Genomic DNA, 6,000 nt, shown 5'->3' with positions numbered 1-6,000 from the left:
TGGGGGGGGGAGACCATTTGTTTACCGCTGGTCCCCAGGAGGTCCAGTGTCCAACGAACAGAGTAAGTTCAATAATGAAATCAGGCAAAGAGCCGATAGAGGAGCGACTCCACGGACAGTTGGGCGGAAGGTGGGCTCCCACCAGCACCGCTCACCAGCGTCTCTATCGGAGGAGACTGCCCACGTAGTCCGGTATGAACCGTGACGCACACTACAACTGCAACGCCACAATTAAACCTACGCACACACACTAAAGATGTACCTCGCTCATTAATATTTCTCAAAGGTCGGAGGATCAAACTACATCTTCAAGGCAACAATCGCCTACTTTCAAGGTTTTGGTTCGCTAATGAAATGTTAAGAGTATAAAAAAGGACCTGGAGCAGTGATGCTGGTGAAAAAAAAACATGTAATGAGGAGGATGTAAATATTGGGGAATAGAATTATGTTTGTGTTCAGTTTATTTTCAAGGGAAACACTTTTATTCATAAGATTTTTTTGTTTACTGCGACCGGCTGTGAAAACACTTCAGTTCTGTCCTCTGGCTTCGGAGGGAGTTCTCTACATCGTCCTGTGTCTCAGTCGTGAGACTCCGAGTCTTTTGAAAGAGAAGTTGAAGATGCTTCACAAGCTGAAGATGTGGGGTTTGGACGAAGTGGACACTTAGGAGACAGAGGGGGCCTAATGGAAGACATCGGCGAGGTTGCATTGAGGAAAATGAAGGATTCAGATGATTTTTTAAAACATCCCCCCCCGCCGAGTTCTCCGCACTTCACTTCGGTGCAGTTTAAAACAAAATGCAGAAATAGAAAAAAAAAATGTTTGCATGGATGTTAAAGAGAGAGACGCTTTGAGAGAACACCCCCCCCCCCCACATATTGTCAAACAAACACGAGCTTTACTCTCCACTGATTCTCAGCCTGTTTCTTTTCGCTGCCGCATGTTCACACAGCCTGTTTGTCTTCAAATATTAACTTTAAAACGCTGACCTTGCAAAGTGTTGACGTGACAGGACCAGATTTGTGCATTTTGACAGGGAGACATTTTCTCTCTCTTCGTGACGGAAGGTTCACTCAAAAATAAGTTTGTGTTGAGCAGAGAGTTTTACCGAATCGAGTGTCACACTTTCAAATCTTACATGTTACTCTGCAGCTTCCTATTCTCCTTCATCTGTTCGCCCTCGTGGGTACGAATGTGTTGTACATGCAAAGAAACAACGCAGACTCGTTACCCCACTGCTGCAATTTAATAGCTTCAATATAACATTATGTGTTCTTTAACCACTTATTTTTTCAGAAATACATGTGCAGGGGAAGAAAATGCATTAAAACAAAGATTCATTACTCCAACAGAGACTCAGCATAATTATTTCTGTAGTAATAAATTAGTTATTTCCCCGGCTGAGTGCTGCGCCGCAAAATCTGGTAAATGCCTATGAGTGGGGAGTGGACTGTGAAATTTTTATGATAGTGGCAATTTAGTCAATAAAAGCAGATATATCGCCCGCTGAGCACTTCCACGAGCGAGTGTTCGCAGCCTGAGTGAAGTGTCATCACTTTGGTTCGGGACAGGAGCGTCCTCAGGGCCGTTCTTGTAAACCACCATCCAGCACTTCTTTTTTTTTTTTTAACACACCACCTTACTCCACACAAATGTCACTGGACATTAGGAGGATTTGTGCCCAACAGAGACGGACGCTTTCTCCCAACACACACTTCTTTTTGGAGGAAGTGAACTCAGTCGTCAGGTTGTAGCAACGGGATATTTGTTCGCTTCACTCGCATAAAAAGTCAGAGAAAAAATCGATTGCTGTGAATCACGCTCGTGGCTAAAAGGTGAACATGATAGAAATATTAATTGTCTGCTATTTATTCCCTGTTCAGCACTTTTTTCTTGTAGCTGCAAAAACAAGAATGCAAGAGAACTATCTGCTGATTTAAAAAATGGATCTATGTTGCATCAACCCTGAGGAGGAGGCACAGAAATGCAATAATAAACATGTAGAGAAATATGTTCCAAACACATAAAAATGGGGGGAAAAACACATGTGCTGCAAGATGAGCAGATCTCTGGGACGCTCGATGGATTGAGAAGCAGCAATATCACATCAAATCAGACTTTATGTAGGTGACACCACCCTCACCATTTATTACTTCATTTTTTTTTTATAATAGAAATCAAAATATATGGTTTATCCTGATAGCACTTGTCCGTGGACGCGGATGTTTCCGGGACATGCGAGGACCCCTCTTCCAGTTATACGGTTATCTGAGCAGCTCGCAGCCCGAATCCTGAGATGACCTGCCCGCCGTCCGGCCAGAGAACAGTCTTATCTCGGAAAGCCCTTTGCCAATTCACCGCTGGCTCTGTTGCCTGCAGCACTTTCGAAATATAATTCCTTTTGAAAGATCAAATTTGACCTCAGAGTTAAAAAATATATGTTGCTGCCAGTTTGTCTGAAGGTAAAGATACATAATAAAAAATGTGTTTTATTGGACGGGTCAACAGCGGAGCTGCCTCTGAGACTATTATACACTTTCATACAAAAACACATGTAGTAGTTTTAATATATATATATTGTGAACGACAGGTTTATCATTTACTTCACTGGATGTTTCTTCCTGGTTAGAGTCTTTTGCAATGAGTAGATAATGTTGCTGCTCATGTAAATTAATGCCAGTATTGTTCTGGATCATTATTCTTTATGCTTTATGTGTTTTCCCTGTGTGTGTGTGTGTGTTTTCTCTTGTGTATGTGCTTTGTCCTCAGGGGCCACCGTACTATGCTAATGCTGCCTGTTCATTATCAGTACTGAAGACACCCTGAGAAAATGCTTTTGTTAAAAAAGCCTGCGAATGAAGAAGAACTGCAGTTTATAGAATTCAGCTCAAATTAAAGCTGAGTTTTTAATCAAAGCACAAAGCACCCATCCCGAGCTGACTTCTGAGTAACCTCCACTAGAAAGAGAAGCATTTTGAAAGCACGACGGTTACAGGTTCACTCCCTGCAATAGCCAGCGTGTCCATTAACATCCATGTGAACTGCCAAAGAGTCCTTGAGCAAGGACCTGAACTTTTAGTGTCCCCTCCCCTCCAGGGTGAGTCGGCCTCTGTGAGAGCTTCTGCTGCGGTAAATGTGTGAAATGTATGTAAATGAAGCTCAGTCATCGCGGGTCAGGCTCCAGCGTCCAGCTCTGCAAACCTTGTGAGTGTAATTATGGAATAATTTGGCTAAACCTCATAAGGAGACAGGTTCTGGTGGATGACTCACACCTTTTAATGTTGACTGGCACGGACGCTGAATGGCTTCTTATAATTCCGGCTCCAGATTTCACCTGCTAGATTCTTGTGCTTGAATCGAATGACAAGTACAAGGCATCGAGTTCAAATGCTCCACGATGTGTAGTCCACTGTAAGCCGGTGAAACTGAGACGCCCACTGCACTCAACAAGAATCAGAATCGAAGGAGTAAATGTCCGTGATGCTATAGCACTTTATTGAATTTGTTATACCACCTGCATTTTTGAAAAAAAGGGAAATTATTTGCCCACTCAGTTCTGGCCTTGACGAAGCCATTTCTCTGCCCACTGTCTATCTGGGTATTTGATTTTCGTCAGCCTGTGCAACAACACGGTCTTTACTGCAGAGATGAAACAGCCACAGCTGGAGCACAACTGCACAGTTCAGGTCACTTCGACACGACGAAGTTAGCCTGCAGAAGCTCGGTTCAGTCAGACGGGAGCTCGAACCCACAACTGGAGCCATTCCCCAATAGACCCAAAGCCACAGCTCCCACTCGAGTGTGAAAAGGTTTTCTATCAAGTATCTAAACCTTCAATTGAGTCTATTTAATTCTATCAATTTGTGATTTTGGAAGCTTAGTTGCAAAGATAGTTGGTTTAATTTGGACAAACTGTCCCTGAATTTATGCGAAAATAAATTCATCATCTCTGGTATTTACAAGATTCATTGGTAAACAAACTCACCAAATGCACTTTTGATGAATGAAGAGGAAATTGAAAGGACGCCTGAAATAAAACCTTCTGGGAGTGACGGTGGATTATAATCACGCAGGCTGGAAAACAGAAAAATGACAAAAATCCGGATCTCGCCTCGCTGAAGGTTTAAACTCATCCGAACGTCATTATAATTACACAGCGTCAAAGACTTCTTTACTCCATTGATCAACTTTTACCTCAGCAGAGAGCTTCAGGGTCGTTTTTCAAACTAAAATATCTCAATTTGTTGGTCAGACGAGAAGATCTCCTCCTCGTCTTTGTTCAATTTGATCATCAATTAAAAACAATCATTCGTGGGTCTGTTGGTCAGACGAAAAAATAACAGATTTGACTTTGAAACCTTTTAGATTTTCCACAGACTAAATAATGAATCAGACAATTATCCACGATATATAAATAAATGAACAATAAATAAAATGGCCTTTACTTGTTGCCTTAATGACTTGTCGACAACCAAATAACACAGTTTATTGATTTAAAGGCTCTAAAATGTAAAGATTTGTATTTGTTTTTTTGGAGCCAAACAATCAGACCAGAAAGTCGTTAGAGAGGAACTGCACATTTAATGAGCAATTTTTTCAAATGAAAAATGAAACAAGTATGAAAATGAGTCATCAGGATGGAATCAGGGGAGTTGGTATTGATGGGCAAAGTGTTTGAGTGTGCGGTCGCCGCTAAAAGCAGCAGCGGGAGGCTGCATGTGAGTTTCCAGTGATCAGCTAATGTGGTCCTGTCATGGCCATACCAGGAGGTATATCAATAACCTATCAGCAGCTGCAGTTGTTATGGTAGCACGGCAAACAGTGGTTAGACATCCGCAGCTTCCTCTGGGAAGGCGAAGGGAAATCAGAGAACTAATCAGCAGCAGCCAGGACTGTGGAGGAGAATACAAGTGCAACAAGCGAGTGACGCTGATGGGAGCCGACGCCGAGAATTGGGAGAGGATCAAGAGACACCCTTATTTAAGGAAGCTCTTCCCTCAAGCCTGGAAAACTTTGATTGGATGTAATGGAGTCCTCATCGGGAGGAGGACGAAAAAATAAAATGAAAACAATGGGAATTTGGAGATTGTTTGCTTTGAAGGAGAAGGAATTAAGATGTTCAGTGTGTGTGTGTGTGTGTGAGTCTGCGGGAACTTTGCAAACACGTTTTTTTCTGTATTTCCTGAAACAGTTGGGTACAACGTGTGTGCTTGTTCTCTGATGTTTGCACGGAGTTGTTTGGGCTGCGTAACAACAGCGTAATTAACGTCCCAGGGGTGTAAATAGCAAGTAAATTAATCCTAATTCTATGCAGAGATGTACAAAATAGCCTCCTTTTTTCTTTTTTTCTAGCGGCTTGTTAGTGAGGAACATCGCACACAAACACACACACACACACACACTCACCCATCCAATACACACATGGGTATAAGCAAACATGACACACCTCTCCTCCCCCAGTCATACATACAAACACAGTACACATGCCAACACACATGAACAAACACAGACACACACCTACTTCTGGGTATCTGACGAGGACCTGACGAGGTACCAGACGGAGGCCACTTCTCTGCAGTGTTGTTACCGATGGTAATTAGTTTGGCCTGTTTGCATTTTTATTTATCTGGTGCAGAGAGTTGATAATCTATTCATGCTGATATCGGGAGATAAAAAAAAAAACTTGAGCTCAAACGAGGTTGGCCAGTGAAACCGCTGCTTCCCCTTCAATTATTCATCGGCGCCGCGGCCCTGAGTGGCGTCCCGTGCATTTCAAAGTCACTTCCACCGGTGCCACCATTTATCCGCTCGAGGAAAGCGTCAGGGAGGAATATCGACATCCGGTGACGTATGGCTGTCGGGCCCCGCTCTCTCTCCGTCTCGGCATCAAACGCCTCGGTGACATATATGAACGCCCGCACCCCCCGCCGCCCCCCCGTTCCCCTTCAGTTGAATTAAAACGTTATATCGCCCTCGATGGCGCACAGTGTGTGGAGACGT

Source organism: Hippoglossus stenolepis, chromosome 19, assembly GCF_022539355.2.
Source record: "Hippoglossus stenolepis isolate QCI-W04-F060 chromosome 19, HSTE1.2, whole genome shotgun sequence".
NCBI lineage: Eukaryota > Metazoa > Chordata > Actinopteri > Pleuronectiformes > Pleuronectidae > Hippoglossus > Hippoglossus stenolepis.
This window is presented reverse-complemented; position numbering follows the sequence as displayed.